The following is a 19,957-nucleotide window of genomic DNA, read 5'->3' as shown; positions in this document are numbered from 1 at the left end:
TGGCTCAGTGGTAGAGAGCTCGCTTCGCACATGCGAGACTCTGGGTTTGATCCTCAGCACCACATAAAAATAAATAAGTAAAATAAAGGTATCGTGTCCAACTACAACTAAAAAATAAAGATTTTTTAAAAATTAACTGCCATACCTTGTATCAATAATTTAGTTTTATTCTGAAAAACTTTTTCTAAGATTTGTACTGATCTTTTTTAAAAAAATATTTAATTTTTGTAGTTGTAATTAGACACAATAACTTTATTTTGTTTATTTATATGTGGTGCTGAGGATGGAACCCAGGGCTAGGCAAGTGCTCTACCACTGAGCCACAACCCCAGCCTCTATACTGATCTTTTCTACCAATTCTCAGGCCAAGTTTTTTTGACATATAAATTAATAAATTAGAATGGTATCTAACAAATGACTACAATATAGTGCATCTTTATGTACCTATTAGAGGAAAAGCAATAACAAGGTCCTTTGCCACATTATAGAAATCTGGTGACAAATAATTTTACCCAAGTTACATTTATTTATGTACCCATATGATTGCCTAAGGATGCAGGATGCTATCAAACCCTATTCTCTAAAGAGCTCTAAAAATATTCATCAGTTTAGTCTAGGTTTATTTAAATTCAATCTTGATTAAAAACAGGGGAGCATCTCAAAGATTATTCCAGTCCCAGATTTTTTTACCAAGTGTTTTGTAAAAATTTGGCTTTGGTGATTATACATGAAGAGCTTGTCAAAAACTCAACCCATGGACAAGCAGCAGTACAGTAAACTGCTGGTAATTTAAAATGAGTTCAACGTTTAGTCATAAATGCAACAAAAAATGCAAGATTTCAGATATTAAAATATGCCTTCCTAGTAGACAAAAGATGCATCCCCCCACGCCCTCAATTAGCAAAGAACAGTCATATAGTTGCTCTAGAATAATTCAGTCTCTAGGTATTTTCACTGTATGTGTATCGCTATGCTCTTTTTTCTTCATCATCTCTTTTTCTTGTCTTCAAATTCAAACTCTCTCCTTTAGAGGAATGATTTACCTTAATTACTTATACACAGTGACCTTTCTGTATAAAACTATGCCATTTCCAGATTTGTTCTCACACAGACATATCTTAGTCTCATATAAGCAATCTAATGATGAAGAACACCAAAAATAAGAGGTTTGGTTCTCATGTATTAATCTTAAGGATAACTTCATAGCCGCACTCTTTTTTCCTGCTTATCTTTAACTTATTTATTTTTCCACTCTCTTAACTATACTATCCCTACATTGTGCAGCATAAAATGGTAAATAAGACTCTATCCCAGTGCTGAACAAGCTCAGAGTTTATTTAATGATTTTACTTAGAAGTGAAAACTAAAGAAATTGGATGCAGCTATTAGAACATTTTCAACTAAGTAAGAGAAACAGCTCAGATTCAAAAGAGTAAAACCAAAATACGAGGAGCAGTACATTTAAATATGCTTTACTATCTTCTATCCTAACAAAACCTCTTCCTTGACATCATGTTGACTTCCTTGACTGCCATTCTTTGCTCTGGCCTTTTCACAAGAGAGCTGATTTTTAAAACCATCTGAAGTCATTGCCTCAACCTGCAAACTTCCTCCCTCTTCCTGGACGGACTCCGTGAATCCCCCACCCCCCCCCCCCCACATCATACTCCACTGGTCACTTTTGTTGAGGCCTTCAATGTCCTTTCTCTACTGCTAATTCTCTACACTAAAGTAATTGGACACAATTAATTACACTCTTTTTGAAATACTTTGTCAAACTGATAGTGAATTCTGACAAAACTGGCTAGTGGGATCTCCGAAAAAGCAGAAGTTTGTCCCTTCAGCTACTTTCCAAGAAGCTCTATTTCATTTTTAGTGTATTAGGGGTCAAAATTGACACTGCTACTAGACCATTTCAATGACAGGCCTAAGAAAAATATGTTACTCACATCAGTATTTACAATCTAATTCTAATTGTATTTTTTCTTCCTACTAAATTTTAAGAATTTTTTCTTTTACAATATATCTACTTACATTTTTTATCCTTTTACTTTATTTCATTTTATTTTATCTCTGATGACGGGGAGTGAACTCAGGGTCTTAGACCATGCTAAGCATGTACTCTGAATACCCTCAGTCCTACTTACATTTTTAGTCTTTATCAAACATTATTTTTTCTTTGTAGTCCTCATGAGTCGTGATGATATTATAGACAAGGGCAGTGCCTGCCTTCCTCTAAGACATCATCTCATGCTACTTCTCTCTTGTGCACAATGCTTCTGGATTCTCCTGTCTCTTAAACATGCTAACACTGTCTCTCTCTAAAGCCCCTTCACTGGCACTTAACCAGGTGACAGGAAACCTGAAACCTTAGTCTGATCCTCCCAGCAATGTGACCTTGATCAGAACACTCAGCTGAACTCTGCTTTAATTTTACATTTAAACAAAAATTTGGACTTAAACTTGAAGACTCCTCTGGTTATAAAATTATTTTAACAACTATTTTGCTGGATTAAAAAAAAACTGACTTAAGAATTTAGGACAGAAGTTATTCAAAAAATAAATTTATTAGTGGAGTCAGGGAACTGTAGTTTCAGAACAGAAATAAAGGGTAAGGGTGAATCTTCAATAGGTTCACCATTTGGAGTCTCAGCATAAAAGCCAATTCTAATCACACACTGCAAGGTAATCTACATTCCTCACTAGATCCCCAGCCAGTTCCTTAAAAAAAAAAAAAAATTTTTTTTTCATTTTGTCATATAAAAACCTTGATCTCTCTTAAAGTGTACATTAATGATGATGTCATCTTACTCAAAACCCTCCTAAGACTTTATACTACATTTACAGTATCATAGTTTCTTTATTTCAGTCTCAGAGGTCAAGAATGATCTGGCTCCTGCCCACCTCTCCTCTGTGGTCACTTCTTGGTATTAGTCAGGTTACTCACCAAGCTACAGTCATGCTGAGCTTTGATTTCTAGAACTCAACAAGCTTTGGTGTCTACCCTGTCTGTAAAGTTTGCCTGAGTATACACCTGGTCACTCTTCGTGACCATCAGCTGCAGTTTGAATGCTAGTTTCTCACAGAGGCCCTCATGCCCACTTTGTCCCTATAATTAATATCCCAACACCGTGTTTTTTTCTTAGCACTAAGCACAATCTAAGGATTTTTGTTTGTTTCTTTTCTATCTCCCTCACTGAGGTTTGCATTCTGGCTGTACCACCAGTTTGATGTTTTATCTTCACCAAGTGATTTAGCCTCTCTAAACTTTATCTCAGTGTTCATCTCACATGACTGTTTTGAGTATTAAACTAGGAAAGCAAAAGCACCTAAAATAGAATCTGGCAATCATTAGGGTCTGTTAGCTGAATATGGAGGATAAATACATTGCCAAACAGTGAATGTTAAGAGTAGGAGTTCTCCAAAGTTTAGTGCTAACAGTTTTATAAACAATCTAGAGGAAAAAGTACACAGTGAATTTTTAGCTTGCTAAAATTTTCTGGAGAATGAAATGCCAAGTTGTTAGGAATGAATTACTGGAAGACCTTTTAAGTGTGAATATGCAGAAAATTTCAGAATTACAATGTTGGCAAGTTAATATAGGAACAAAACTGAACCAGTGAATATTTTTTTCCAGGGCTAAGTATTGAACACTGGGCCTCACATGCACCCTAGGCAAGTCCTGTACCACTGAGCCACATCCCCAGCCCAAATGGGCTATTTTTTAAACTACATTTTCTTAATCTACCCCTCCCATAGCTCTGTTCCTCTCAACCTCACCCCAATCTGCACCCCACCATGCCCTGTCAAAATTCTAAGGTCTGGCATTCATGGACATCTCAATATTATGCCTGGAGAACAGAGTTGTATAATTTGGGAAGAAATAGGACTTCCCTACTGATTTGATACATTTCCTCAGAATTTATATCTAACAAACTATAATGATCTAAACTATGGGCTAAAAATAGTTTAGACCAACCTTGGAAAATGGCCCTCAAATTATTGGAGACCTTTTATTGCAGAATGGCTCAAAGCAATGCCAAAGACAAAAGTGAGCAACAATAAGTAAATATAAACCAAGACCCAAGAAGTCTCTTGGAAACAGTCCAGAGGGTTTGACTTGTGGGTGGATAGGCCTCTAGTAGTCACTAAAATCCTCTGCATTGTGTATATAACACATAGTATTACAATATTACAAAACTAACTGCCTTGTGTTAAGAGAAACCAACCTATTAAGTCTGTGACACCCAAATACATCCCCTGCCCTGGGGCTGCCTCCTTCTTTTCTACCTGCTGGACCACAAGGGAAGAGTTCATGCCACTGCAGATCTTCAGTGATGATACCTCTACACAGACTGGGAGACTTAAAAGAAATCTATGGTTCCAGTTCTGAGGCCAGAAGACTGAGATCGAGGTGTTGGCAGGGCTGATTTCCTCTGAGGCCTCTTTCTCCTTGGCCTGCAGTGGCCACCTTCTGTCTTTTTGCATTCTCTTTCCCCTGTTTCTCTCTGTATCCAAATTTCCTCCTCTTATAAGGACACCAAATCTTAATAGATTAGATAGAGCCTACCTTAATGGTCCCATTTTTAACTCAATTACCTCTTTAAAGATCCTGTCTCCAAATACAGTCACATTCGGATGCTCTAAAATTTTGGATTCTATCTAAGAATTTTGAGACACACACACACATATATCAATACACACACACACACACACACACACACATATCAAAATATCCTTCCAAGTGAGACTGCAGTTGGACAGGGTGAAGGCTAGATGGAGTGACAGGGTATCTGTGGGTTAGTAAGGGACAATGAGGAGTGAGACTAAAAGAACTAAAAGAAGCCAGCCATCTGTTGAATGCTTTCTATTTTCCAGAATGTGGGCTAAATGCTTTAAATATATATCTCATTTAAACCTTCTAATAATAAGTGACATAGGTATTATTATTATAATGTTTTAAAAAATCTCTCAGAGGTCAAATAACTTCTATGTAATTCAAGTCATAATTTACAAGGCTGGAATCTAAATATGGGCCCACTTGACCTCAACACTCTTTCAAGGATTCCATGTGGCCTCTTGGGACATGCAACATCTTCCTGAATATCTACCCCACTGGGCCTCTTTGCCCTAAGCAGTCATTCCCTTCTTTGCTTGCTCCCAAGTACAGGTCTGTGTTGACACTCATGCTACCTTCTCATGCTTCTGATGGGGGATGCTGGGGGATACTGTGGGAAGCAGGGGGTAACATACCCTTTTTTGTCACCTTTTCCTTCCAACCTACATAAAGTACTTGAAAAAAAAAAGATAATTTAACAAACTCTGGACAGAAATAATTAAAATATTTGGTCATATTTCAGGGCACTGCTTGAATCTGGACTTTCCTAAGCATCTCATTTTAAGAAGTGGAGAAAGAATAGGGTTCTGGGTTCTTAGGCAAGAAGGAGATGGTGTCCCAGGAGTCAGGCACTGGGACAGGTGATTCCGGACCTCCAGCCTCATCAGAAGGAAAGAGAATTCTGGAGATCTGTACCGCCCAGCCATACTCCAATAGTATATCCCTCACTTGTAGAAACTGATATTAAGAAGGATGGAATGTGGAGTTGTCCTTGATTGGTAACTCTTAATTCTTACATTTATGAAAATCTTCCAAGTTAGAAGCATTTCTCCCCTGCTCCCAACATCATTTCATTTTCCTGTATTCTATATTGTGGTAAGAACACACAACCCTCTTTAAAAATCATTTTAAGTTCAGCAGTATGAAGTATAGACATAATGATGCACAGCAGATCTCTAGAACTTATTCATCCTACAAACCCGAAAACCTTTATACCTGTTCAACAACAACCCATTTGTCCCTCCTTCCAGGCCCTATGCAACCACCAAACATTTCACCTCTGTTTCTTTGAGTTTGACTATTTTAGATCCCTCACCAAAGAACGATATAGTATTTGTCCTCTGTGACTGACTCACCTTAATTAGCATAATGTCCTCCAGGTTCACCCATGCTGTTAGATATAGCAAATTTAAAAACATTATTTCCTTAGCAGTTTAACAACCAAGTCATTGCTCTAAAGCAGCTCTCCTCTATAGAAATGGTGTAAAATCTAACTGAACCAACTGAAGGCTAGGAACATGTGTGCCTTTCAATTTATCAGTTCTGAAAAGGGAATAAAGACTATCTCATGACTATGGCCCTGAAAAACCCACTGACCCTTTCATCTCGGCAAGTGGAAAGGCAATTCCTGAACCACTGACTGTATTAAGAAGCGTAGATAAATAAGGAAATCTGATCTCAGGGCTGGCCCCTTGATCTTAGTGTCCTCATTTCGAAGCTTACTCAATGGAATCCTCTAATCTCTCTGTCTTAAAATTAAAATAGAAGAGATTCCCAGTGCTGAACAGTTGTACAGATTTCAGGGCAGGTGTAATTTACTTATCCTGTACAACATGACTACAACTCAACTTGTAGTTCCTACACTCACTGAATCTTTTCCATTTCAACCCCCTTCCTTTCCAATTCCAAATGCCCTCCTTCAGGAACCATTAGGGAGGCTATGACTGACATCTGGCTCCTGGGCACCAAAAAAAAAAAGGGGGGGGGGTGTGGTGGGTACTACACCCTCAACAGGTTCTACCTGTTGAGGTTCTACACGCAATGATTTTCTACTATCAAAGGGAAGGTCAAGTCAGCTGTGGTGGTGCACACCTGTAATCCCAGCCTCTCAGGAGGCAGAGTCAGGAAGATTACAAGAGCAAGGTGAGTCTTGGCAACTCAAGGAAAGCCTGTCTCAAAATAAAAAATAAAAAGGGCTTGGGATGTAGCTCAGTGGTAAAGTGTCCCTGGGTTCAATCCCTAGAGTAAACAAAAAAAAAAAAAAAAAAAAGGGAAGGGGGAGGTCAAGTAGGGATTTATATCCTGAAACAGTCCCTTCTTTAGTGAACAAAAATTTTAAAATTGGAAAGGCCTTGGCAATTGTCTTGCCCAATATAACTACTCATAATCTTTTCTAAATATATCTGTATGCATGTATTGGTAGCAAGCAAAAGTCCTACTTGTATTTTGGTTATTTCTTCATTTTAAAAATACATGTGATGAGGTAGAAACTATTTTTATATTGCATGATTTAATGTCATTAAATCAGTTTCTCGTTATTAGGTATACTCAGAATTATCATAGAGGACAATACTGAGAGTACTTTTTTTCCCCCCACTACCAAACATTAACTGTTTGATTTGTTAAGCAGAAACACTAAAGATTCCTCTTTGCCTCTCAAAGGAAATACAATCTTCTAAAACTACCACCCAGGGTTAGCAGCTACATGTTGAGTACTCTAGGACCAGAGTACATGCACAAGTATCACATTTACAAATTAAACCAGTATTTCTGGGTTCATAAAAATTATTTGACACTTCTATAGTACACTGTAACTCTCTAGAGGAAGAAATTATGTAAGGCTGTAATTCCAACCTTTGTGCTCACGATGCTCATAATGGAATAGAATTTACAGTAGTGCACTTAAAGAGATGAACTAAAAGATTTACAGCAACACTAACTCCAGCAATAATCACTGCAATATAGCACGGGGTCACAATATGTGTGAAAACAAGCAAGGATATCAAGCTATTTCCTAGCTTTCTCTTCAGAACTGGATCACTGGGAAACATTTTTTCTTTTGCAACTTCACTGTCATATTTATGAAGTTCTCATACACAATCTTTCTTTGGTCCCAGCTTACATCACATAATGCCTTTCCCTTCTTACTTGCAATAAGTTATACCCTCACTCTACTCTGTATTTACCTATAACACCAGCACAATCTGACACACTGCTGAAATGGTAGTTATATTCACTTGAAACAAAAGTAAATCATAAGGGTGACCCACAGATGAAAGATTTGCATGACTACTTCTGTGAGACACACTATAGCAAAGCAATATTATGCAAATACCACTGCATTATACCTGGACGTATTCATTAATGTACACGAGAAGTTATAAAAAATTGTATAAGGAATTAAAGAAAATAGCCATCAATATTTGGAATAAACCTCTTCTGCTCCATGTGAGAAGCTGCATCTCATGTTTCCTGCTGGGATCTCTCTCCTAATTATAAGTATAGATCTTTGGCTTACTGAAGACCTGCAGGCACTACAAAAACCTTGCTATTCATTCATGAATCATGATCAGCCCCTGGCCTACGGATCAGGATCTAGTTCATAATTAATACTATGGGCTACTAACGCATCTACAGAATGTTTTCCCCACTTCACTCTATCAACCCTAACTTACCCAGGTGGAGTACCATTTGCACTTGCTAACAAGTTTTTCTTTAAAGGGATTAAATTTCTGTTATCTTTCTACTCTGGACTCTCTGGTTACTCAAAAAGTGTAGTTAAATTCTTGACTATGCACAGGAAGCCAGCAGTTCTCAAGTTTTCCACTCTGAACATGCCTGATGGCCAGGATTTCTTCATGGACAAAATAAGCAGTAATGAAGGCTACTTCATGGGCAAAATGGGACTATTCATAATTCCCTGCCCATCAACTTTCCTGCTGAACCATGGAAGTAAATATTGTTGTGGTAACATTGATACATCCATTTCATGGATACCTCTAGAGACCTTTAAATGCCCACATGTTTACAAGGGCATATATATACAGACTTCCCTGGGATCACATTTCCATCAAAAAAAAAAAAAAATCACCTGCTCTGGAAAAAACTGTATGGAAATCCTCAAAAAATTAACACAAATTAACCATGTTATCCATAAATTCCATTCTTAAGTATATGCCTAAAATAATTTAAAGCAGAGACTTGAATAGATACTTTTACAGCATTATTCAAAATAGCCAAAAAGGTAGAAACAACTAAAGTGTATCAGTGAATGAATAAACAAAATGTGGTATATACATGCAACAGAATATTATTCAGCCTTAATAATGAAATTCTAACACATGCTACAACACAGACAAATCTTGAAGACATTATGTTATTGAAGTAAACCAGATAAAAAGGTCAAAACTGTATGATTCCATTCATATGCCAATAACTAGAATAGTCCAATTCATTGAGGCATGAAGTAGAATGGTGGTTATCAGGGCTGGTAATGGATACCATCTAAGGATATAGAGATTTGGTTTGGGAAGATGAAAAAGCTCTAAAGGTGGGTGGTGGTGATGATTGCACAACAATGTTAATTCCACTGAACAGTACACTTAAACATGGATAAAATGGTAAATTTTTATGCTATGTATATTTTACTGCAATCAAAAAAAATCAATTGCTCCATAGTCTATTCTCAACCCCGAATTAGGTTAATATGCAACTTCAGCTAAAATTTTCTTTTTCATCTCTAATCATTTCCACATGGCAGAGTTTTTGTCATTTCATATTTTCAGTAAAGAAATCCCAGAATTTATAAGAGAAGAACAAAGCTTTATTAGGATGCAGATGCCTAGCTGGGCATTTCTACTTGTGAAATACCTCATTCATGAGTCTGCCCAGATTCTTAGTGTCTGAGATCCAAAAGAATGCTTGGGCAAAATGACAAATTCCATTCTTCCTTGACCTTCTGCAGTTCACACAAGTACATGAAACTGTGAATGTAAAATCCTAATTCTGAGGCTCTTGGATATTCCTTGCTATATCTGTCTCAGATTGATAGCCTTAAGTCAGAATTAAAATACATTCAATATTCTCTGTTTAAGAAGGCTGAGGAAATGAAAGAAGAAATTGAAATACATTTTAGAAAGTCTTTCTTTTTTTTTAAATATAACATGGGTAATAATTTCAGCAATCTAATGAGAGGTTTTAGTTAACTGAAAACTGCCAAAATGGATTACAGAATGTCTGGGCAAAGCTAAGTTTGAATGCTTCCTGCAAATCCATTTCATTTACATTTTAGTGACTGATTTATAAGCACACTGGGGGAATATTTTACACACTTTAAATTGTTATTATTTATTATTATAGAAAGATCATTATAATTTAATCATCTTTTAAAATTTCAAATGACTTCTACAATGTTATCTTCTAAATTCTCATTACAGATAATTAAATTTTGAAGTCCAGGAAGAAAAGAAAGTATTTTATTATTATATGTGAAATCATAAAAATATTATAAACTTATGAACATCTTGAATGAATAAAAAATAAAAAGCTAAATCAGAAAGTCCTTTCATGAAGGATTCAGTGTTCTTTGACACTTGAAATGTCACTTTGTTCACAAGCTCAAATTAAACAATTTTGCAGGCATTCATTCATTTTTCATTCTACAAAGCAAATGTCCTGAATGCTACTACATGTTAGCCTGTCAGGCACCAGTGCTACAATGACGCACAAACTAGATGTGGTTACCATCCATGACATTTTCTGTACACCATCTCCAGATAAAAAGAAAATTAAGTTTACCCAACAGAGGAGAGCCTTTTAAATTTAGACAGAATTATTTCAGATATCCCAGCAATTCACACATAGGTATATGTGACTTTTTGGTAATGCTTTCACATTAAATCCAAGAGTCAACATTTTAATGCACAACAAGGGCTGAATATCCACTTGTTCAATTCTCAGACCTCATTTTACTTGATGTATGAGTATCTTTGTCAAAGTCAATGCCCTTTCCCTGCTAGGCTCCAGGAAACCACATTTTCTTAGTTTTCTTCTACCTAAGGGGTCACTCCTTCTTGGTTTTTGCTACTTTCTACTTAACTTTTAAGTTCCCAGTATTGATCACTTTTGGTCTAGTTCTCTGATCAATTTGTAGTCTATCCGTCTTTTGGGAGAACAAATTTTTCTGTTGTCAAGTCTTACACGTCAAAGACTCCCAAACTGATTCCTCCATTCTAGACCTTTCTCCCATTACCAAACTCCTATATGAAACTGCCTCTTAAGCATTTCTATTTCAACATCAACGTATCCATTACCATCCAAGGCAATCCCTCTGCCTGCAACTCTACTCTACCTAGAGCCTTTTGCATCTTGATTGATATCCATCATTCCAGTTGCTCAGGCTGAGAACAATGGAAATATTTTTGGCTCTTTTCTTTTGCAACTCATATTTATCTGTCAGGAAATTCTGTTGTCACTACTTTAAAAATACATCCAGAATCTAACCACATCTCACCATTTCCACTACCCACACCAGGGTTGGATTCACCATCATTACTCATAAGGATTTATATAGTAGTCCAGGCTCTAGGGCAGCCAAAAAGTGTTTTTTAAACCTAAGTCACAGCATGCTACTTCTCTAAAATAATTTCTCATGTCACTCCAAGTAAGGCTGAAAAAAGTGGACCTAAGAGGTCCTGTAAGAGCTGGACCTCTGCCCTACCTCTCTCATCTTGTCATCTCCTTTTCCTTGCTCATTCTACTCGAGCCCAAATGATCTCTTTGTCCCTCCTCAAACGTGTTGAGCAGATCCCTGCTCAGGGCTTTTATACCAACCACTCCCTCTACCCGAGACCCATTTCTCTTTAACACCAGCATAATCAGATTCCCCAGTTCCTCCAAGTCTTCACTTAAAGTCCCCTGCACACTCCTGCCACCTTATTTAAAATTGAAACCTTCCCTGGCTTCCCCAATCTTTCTTGCCCTGCTTTTTTTTTTTTTTTTTTTTTTTTTGCTTTTTGTCATGATGCTTAGGACTCTCCAACAAATTATATAACCCATTTATGTATGTTTATTATTTGTTCTCCTCTCCATCCCAACTAGACTATAAGCTCCAAGAACAGTCAATAGATATTTTTTTGAATAAACAAAAAGTGTGTTCCAAAATTATGGCTGGTTGAAAAGCATTCAATTCTTAGATTTTGCATTTTGTTAAAGGGCAAATTTATGAAAGCCTATAGTGAATCCCTGCCACCTTTCCCCTTCTAACATACAGTTCTCAGTTCTATATATATTATTTTTCAGTATGTAGTCGTCATAGAATAAGCTGTATTTCATTAAAATATGCTATAACTAAAGCCCTGTTTAAGTCAAACTGGTCTCTGCCCTCCATCTTTCTACATTAACTGACCTCTCTAGGGATGCCCTAAATAATCACAAGTCATAGTTAAGTGCATAAATTCCTGACTGCCTTTCTTCCTAATACATGTCACATCAAGTTGCCTACTTGGTAATAAACTTGACCACTAACTGGCCCCTGCAATTGGGAACAGGCTTATGACTTTCAGCTTGAGGCTCATAACTGAAAGTCTTTTTTCTATAAATGGCATCAGGTGTCTTTTGTGACATCTCAAGCTCAGCTGTTCTGCTGCAGGCTGTCTTTTCCCCTACAGTATGCAAGATGTGGATTATGTGTACATTACAGACACTATTTTAAATCCTGCCATTCCTCACGTCCCGACAACTCTGCTGAAAAGCCACACTTCAGATCCAGCTTCCATACCTCTTTGCGATAACCCACAGCTCCCAAAGGGATCAGGGGCACAATCTGGGATGAGGTTTTTGTTTTGGTACTAGGGATTGAACCCAGGGCTTCCCACATGCCAGGCACATGTTCTACCACTGAGCTATACCCCTCTCCCCTAGTCTGAATTTTAAATTATGTCACTCCACACATACTCTTCAAATACAATGAAAATTCAGTTTTTTACATGATGCAATAAACACACAGACACAAATTTAATTTTATCTGCACACAAGAACATAGACAACCATGACAAAGCTTCCCCCCCCCCTCCCTTAATAGACACTTTTGGACTATCCTGCTCCTTTGGAATAGCAATGCTAGTGAATAAATCCAAGGAGGTCAAATTAACTTAGGTACAGCAAAAATGCTTAATTGCACACTTCATATGGAGGGAAATTTCAGGATACCATGGAGAAAACACTGGCAGAGAAATAAAACCCAGGCATTGACCAAAGCACTTCATTTGTATTTTTAAAATATAATCAACGACATATCTAAAATGAACAATCGTTAAGTAGAGAAGTGCAAAGGAGTGCTAAGATGATAAACACAGCATATTATTTTTGCTCACAATAAACACAGCATATATATTTATCTCCCAAATAAAAACAGATTTGTAACACCTTGGGCACTAATATTTATAACTGAATTTAAAAGCTATAATCAAGTGAAAAGTCAAATTAGGAAAGAAGCTACATAAGTGTTACAAAAATGTGGTGCTATAATTTTTAAATGAGAACCCTCAGGCCATCACAGTTGCCTTCTTTATTGCTATCATATATTTTTTTTAAAAATCAGGGCATCTACCTTCTGCCACTGCCCCAGACTCCTACCTTCTGCCTTGATAATTTTTTTCTGCCCACTTTTTCCACTGTGGGCATCTGATTGATGTAACAATAAATACATGTTAATAAAACTCCCCTGAAGGAGTTAGAAAACATATTTCAACAGTTTTTCTAATGGACTACTAAAAAACTCCAATTGTTATGTTTTTATTAATTCTCTGTACTATTTCTAAATTATAATATGCAATAATATAATTTCACATAATATTAAAACTGTCTTTCTAATGATCTTTGAAATCTTGCTTTCCCAACGGACAGCATGAAGAATCTATGCCATATTCTATTCTGTCATTTTCAAGTTAGACGAGGCAGTTATTTTTACAGTCATCACAAAGAATGTGCCAGAATCTCAAGGGAACCATGAACCCACCAATTCCTACAGAAAAGAAGGCTGGGAGATGTGATTCAACTGTCAAAGTACATGAAATCAGCAGTATAAATTATGAAATCTAAGCCATAGTTCCATTTTTCTGTGAAGGGAAATCACAAATTTTCCATCAAGATGAAAAACACAAACAAGTGAAACAAACAAAAAAATCAGTGGAGAGAACATCTCAACTTCTTATACATTAACCTCTGGAAAATACTTTCCATTTTTGTTGCTGTTGCTTTGTTTTTTGTTTTATCTACTTATTTAGTCTTCCTGGCACTATTTGTCTTCATGGAAAGCAAAAGAGATCAAACACCTGTGCTTGCTGAAACCTACGGCCTGTGACATGGCTACAACAAGCTGCACTCAGCCTGTGGAGCTGAAGTGGAACCACTTTTCAAAGCTGCAGGCAGAAGTGATGGTTCCAGAGCTCCATGGTGGCCAGTCACTAGGGCAGTGGCTCCTTCAGAAGGCCATTCCAGAATAATCTCAGCTTGGCTTCACCAACCTTTTCTTGGTTTCTGTCCATTTTCCAAACTAGGTCTTCCAGTCTTTTCACAGATTCAATTAATTATATTCATGAAGTTCTCTGCCCAGTTTCACCCAAGTCACAAGCCCTGGGCTGACAGCAGAGTAAAAGTGGCCCAACCAAGCATCATGTAAGAAGCATGGGAGCTAAAACAACTACCCAGTTGGAAGCAGGGGCAAAAACTGCTGGTCATAAACTACCTCTGAGATATACATGATATACATACATACGTGTGTGTGTGTGTGTGTATTAAGATTTATAACATGACTTGAATTCATTATTACCTAAGAGTCCCTTCAGTCTTTGCATTTTCTTTACTAATTACCCTTTCACATTGGTCCAAAACCAATACCCAGGTTCCCAGGAGTGCTGTGTCTCATATTCCATTTCTGCTCTCCTACCACTCACCCAGAAGGGTCATTCTGAAAGGTAACACCTCTTGCCTCCTGCCCAAGCTGGCAAAGGCTTGAAGTTTTGTATTCTTTCCCACAGGCAATTTTTTTTCTTGGCTATTAGGAAAAGATCTCTATTAAGCTCTCCTCTAAGTCATCTAGGGAGGAAAACACTTGGCATATAACAAGGGGTCAATGAATGGTTTTGAATGAACCTTCTGCAAGCTTCACAAGTTGACTCCTTTCTAACCCTGTGGACACACCTTCCCTAGAGACAATTACCTTGATTTAAGAAATCTCCCTCAGCTTTTAATTACTAGAAACATGCACCTATTTAATGGCATGAATGTCATTTTCAGGAAGCTTTTGAAAGCAAACCTTGCTACAATAAGCCTTAGTTTAAATTGAGTTCTGACAGCAAGATCTGATTCTCTATTTATTTCCACCATGTAACTGGATGTTCTCATACTCCAAAGAGGTTAAATAAAAGTAAGTAAAAAAAATTCACAAAAAATTAGTTTATTTAACATTTGCTGAGCATCCCTACATGCTAAGTCTAAGGTAATTGCTTTATATAAATTATCTCTAATAGAAGTTAAACAAACAGTAATGATGTCTTGTCTAGTACAGCAAAAGAAAAATAATTTGATGACACACTAAATGGAACCAAGAAAAATTTAAGTAGCATCTTTTCTCCTATGTCCCTCCCTCCCCCTGAACCATTTATATTAATGTCAAATGTAGTATAGATCAAGAATTTGGAACATATTTTAGGTTGCACATTTGAATTTTAGATTTGAAGAAATGTTGAGATTTTAAACCCTTGGTTAATAAACTTCAACTTTTAAAATATTTAACAATATCAAGAAAAATCACAGAATATATGTATTTGGCAATGCTATTGCCAATAAGAAATCATGCTTAAAAGAACTTAGGAATCAAATGTTTTATATGCATCATTTTTCTATGTATGTGCCTTCTGTTTAATTTTAAATTATTTTACTACATATAGATAGTAACATCTATATTCCCAAGGTCATCTGTCTGCTCTTAAAAAAAATAAAGAAAAAAGCCTTAATGTCCTACATAGTTTATAAAGTGATAATTTACAAATAATAATAATGTTCCTTTCTGCATGGCTCGAATTCATTTCCTGCTGGAAGGCACTTTAGAGACCCTTCAATCTCCATCTTTGAACTTGCAATGGCCTTGAGTTAATGGTAGATCACAGCTTAATAGAATATAAGGTTTTATATATTTTATCCTCAGAGATATTTGTTTGCATGAAAAATAGAAAACACAATTATATATACCCCAAACTGATTCTTAAGTTTGTGGATTACTTCTTTTAATTCTTAAATATCTCCAGTAATGTGTACAATATAAGAAATTGCAATCATTGTTGAGGAATGTTTATTAAGAAAGACCATTTTGCTAATGAGTTAAAGCCTCAATGCTCTAATGGTATAACTTCTAACATACCCCAAAAGTCGGCAAATATCTGATTTGCCAACTATTTTTGTCAATAAAGTTTTACTGGAACACAACCACGGCCAATTTGTTAAGTATTTTCTATGGCTGCTCTCTACCACATGGCTAGCAAAGCCAGAAATATTCACTCTTTGGCCCAAACTATATAGCCTTCTAAAACTCTGAAATCATTGTATAAAGGCTATTAGCTATTTTCAGAGCTGTGTTAATTCTTACTAAACAACAACAAGAGTATTAAAAAGACCTGCTATACAAATTCACTGGGTTAGGATATTTGGTGAGGCGTTTGGTAAGAAGGGAGACATTTTGATATGTGTGCCACAGCAGTGAAAGTCACAGCTGACACCTTCACTGGGTAACTCGGGAACAGGACAGAACTTGTAGCAACTTTGAACATTAAACTGCTTCATCCATGATACAGGAAGAGGTTGGCCTAGATGACCTCGGAACTTGTCGTTCTTCATGATTTTGTAAAAATTACTTAAGTAAAAGCATAAGCAAACATGGAAATGTGAGTACACAACACAACAGTCAATGTCTCCTAGCACCTGCCCATAAAGAGAGCAGAGAAGTAATACACTATAGAAAAAATGGAAACCAAAATGGTTACATGAGAATATGTGGCAGTTATTATAATACTCTAGCAAGTTTTTAGTAAATTTGAAATTATAACAGAATGAAAGTTTAAAAATAATCACAACAATTTAAATGTTAGCATTTAAAAGGAAAACTTCAATTACCTTCTACAATGAGCAAAGTTAAACTAATAACTACCACATATAAACATATAAACGGGGTTCAGTGTGTCCACCAAATCAGGCATATCTGAGGCTATGAATCACCCTTGCTCCACTAGTTCTGTCTTGAAGTACCACCTTACAAATTTTTCCCTTTGAATTTATTGTATGGCAAATAAGACAGCTAATAATTAAAGGAATTAAAGATAAGTAAGACGAAAAAGAAGCCAGGGATACTTGAAACACTTGACTGTCACACTATCAGTATATCCCACATATTTTACATATACACATATTCCAAAAAGATAAGAGTTATTTTTATACAATACAAACATGAAGAAAAAAATTATGCTAACTGAAAAAGTGCCTAGAGAGCCACACACATGCACACAGTTAAATATAGAAACTAACTGTAATGAGGAATCATTATCTCCAGTTTCCAAGGATACCAGGATAAGCACTACTCCTAAATTGCAGTTCACTCAGCAAAGGGCACACAGCAATTTATATTCAGGGTCATCTCTAGCTGACAGCAGATGTGAAAGGAAGGACCAGGGTAAATCACCTTGTTTGTTTGAGACCTCCTCTACTTTCCAGCCCCTGACCCACCTGCCTCTGGTCCCAACCCTGGCCAATGTTTTATATGAGAAAATTTTTAAAATATGACTATAAATAGCAATTTCCAAGAGGGGAAAAACTCCACAAAGGACAGGGCAAAATAAGATGTGATTAATGCTGGGAGTGGGGGTGGGAGCTGGCATTCCATTTTCTTTGTTTGTGAAAAGCAGCAGAGGCTGGTTTTGTGCATCAATCTAGTTGCCATCTTTCCCAATGCCTAGAAAAGAATTATACAGTTAATCTCAATTTCACACCCAACCAAGGCATGCAAGACTTTTGGGTTTACCATTCCTAAACTGCCATAGTTTCTAGAATCAAATACAGCTTCAATTTATCTGTCTTCCAGACCCTAGGATCTAGACTTTTTATGATTACTTCCTTTTGTGTTTCTATGGCAATAAAAATGTAAAAACTACTTTCTGACAACCTAGGGGATATTGCCTCAGAATCCTTTGTTTGTTTATTCAAGATCATTTGTTTATTTTTCCTGGTACTGGGATCAAGATCATTTATTGATTGCTTTCACTCTGGGAGGCATTTGTGCCAAGCCAAGTAGGCAGTCACGAGCAGGGGTAAGAGACTTAGGATCACTAGGTCAAGTATCAATGACAGACCTTCACTTAGGTAGTATAAAAAGAGGCATTCTCCTTCTTAATCAAAATGTCAATTATGAAAATAGTGATGTGGATTTTATGTTACTTTAAGTTTGTCTTAAACATAAAGTATATATAAAAATATGGCTCATATATAACAGTAATTCCTCACCCATCACTAGTCTATCCAATACAGCAAGACCTCCCATGTTGCATCTGGTACCTGTTAGAGAAGAAAAGCTCTTTCTGCCTTCAAATGTTTCCTCCTGATGGACACGACACTGTGCCAGGCTAAGCTTCTTAGCCTAATGTGATAATACAGGAAAATAAGCTGCCTGTTTTGAAAAAGAAGGCCTTCTAGGACTTTCCTCCTGTACACCAACTAATTGATATTTTTACTGTTTCTACAAGGTGAAGGAATAAAATACAGCAAAGATTCCTAGTGGTTATGTAACATACAGAGTGTATAGCAATAAGGCAAGCTATTTTAATATTAACTATTAATATAAAATGCAATGCTTTTTCCTCACTTTCTTTCTATACATTATACATGATTGGAATACCACATATCCAGAAGAATTGTCATGAAGATGTCAGTACAGCCCAATCTTTTTTTCTTTGTTATTTTTGTAGTCTCACTTTTTTACTTTTTGGATTAAGATTGTTTTTAAAGCTAGTAAACAAAGTACTAAGTGCAGATTTCAAAACTATTAAAAACTATATAAAATGGGAAGCTAGTCTCAATTCTCTTAAAAGTTATGTCAGCAATTATTTTGGTGTATTATTCGGACCCTATTTCTCACAGCGATAACATTTTGAGGTTAGAATCTAACGTCTCAGCCTTAAACCTTTAAAAATGCTTAAATGCTACTAAATAGGGTATTATCTAATCTTTTCCTCTCTTCCACCCAACGCTAATGCTTATAGAGCAAAAACACTTTGCTAGGAGGAACAGTAGACACAGAAAGCATCCACAAGTTACTGGCAGAAAGACTGCCTTCTGTTTTAACATTTTATTTTTTCCGATAACCCAGACCAGCTTTTACAAAACCTCTGAAGGTAGAAGCCAGCATAACTGCGTTTCCTGCTTGTGCATAACCAACTTAAGAAAAAAAAAAAAAGTCTTCCCATTGAAAGTACCCTACCCACCAATTCAGGAGCCTCAAACTTGGCCTGGAGCCATTTGACTCTGCTGATATCAAAACCTCACATGATTTCCCCATCCCCATTATCCTCATTTCGAAGTAATGGTCCTGTGTATTGCATGTCTTCAAAAATACTTTTTAGCAGCTCATCCCCCTCCAACTCTTCTTAACTAGAAAGTATCCAACTGACAATTCTCAAATCATAAAGGCAGCTAAAACGCCCTTGAGCGCTGTCACAAATTTTTTTAAAAGTGGATTCATGACAACCAGCAAAGAACCTGCCACCAGAGGCCATCCCTGCATGGGTTAGGCACAGCTAGGATCCGGGGCCCAGCTTGGAGCCCTCCAGCCTCTGGTGTAACCTCCCGGCCTCACTTCTTGGAGGAGGCTGCGGGCAGCTGAGCCCACAGTTGTTGCTGATACAGTCCTACCCACGTAGGGGGTGTGGCTGGAATGGCGGTGCTTAGGGAAGGCAGTAGGGGTGCTGGGCTGCGTGTGCCTGGGGAGGAGGTGACCCGGTAACCCCAAGGTTGTAAGGGGAAGGCGAGCGTAAAGGCAGTGTTAGAAGGTTGCCCGGAGGCTGTTTAGGGCCTCGGTGTCAGCGGAGATGCTGCTAGTCCCAGCTCCCGGGGCGCAGGGGAGACCGGGTGGGGAGAGTGGAAGTGCGGCTGAGTGGGCTGGGCTCCCGGAGTCCCGGGACTGTCACGATGGGCCGCGAGGGGTGAGGGAAGAACGGAGAGGCTGTGGGCAGGCTGGTGCCCTCCCTCCAGGGCCGGGGGTGGGCCAGAGTGCTGGCCAGCGCCAGAGGCGCGCACTCA

At 37.4% G+C, this 19,957-nt stretch overlaps 1 protein-coding gene and 1 long non-coding RNA gene across 2 annotated transcripts in view; both read right to left on the bottom strand.

The window, feature by feature from the left end:
- The window catches only part of Zdhhc2 (zinc finger DHHC-type palmitoyltransferase 2), a 63,731-nt gene that overhangs the window by 43,529 nt on the left and 245 nt on the right, over window positions 1-19,957 (bottom strand). The gene's annotated exons all lie outside the window — the stretch shown is intronic.
- On the bottom strand, window positions 12,865-19,941 carry LOC131423466 (uncharacterized). Its single transcript, XR_009225081.1, has 2 exons — window positions 18,218-19,941; window positions 12,865-17,618 (listed from the first exon to the last, which is right to left on the bottom strand). It is a non-coding gene; the product is annotated as an uncharacterized LOC131423466 (long non-coding RNA).

The sequence above is a fragment of the Marmota monax genome, unplaced genomic scaffold, assembly GCF_021218885.2.
Source record: "Marmota monax isolate L192 unplaced genomic scaffold, Marmota_monax_Labrador192_F-V1.1 WCK01_AAM20220418_F8-fsc00197, whole genome shotgun sequence".
NCBI classification, from domain to species: Eukaryota; Metazoa; Chordata; class Mammalia; order Rodentia; family Sciuridae; genus Marmota; species Marmota monax.
The sequence above is the reverse complement of the archived record's forward strand: the minus strand, read 5'-3'. Positions and strand labels throughout refer to the sequence as shown.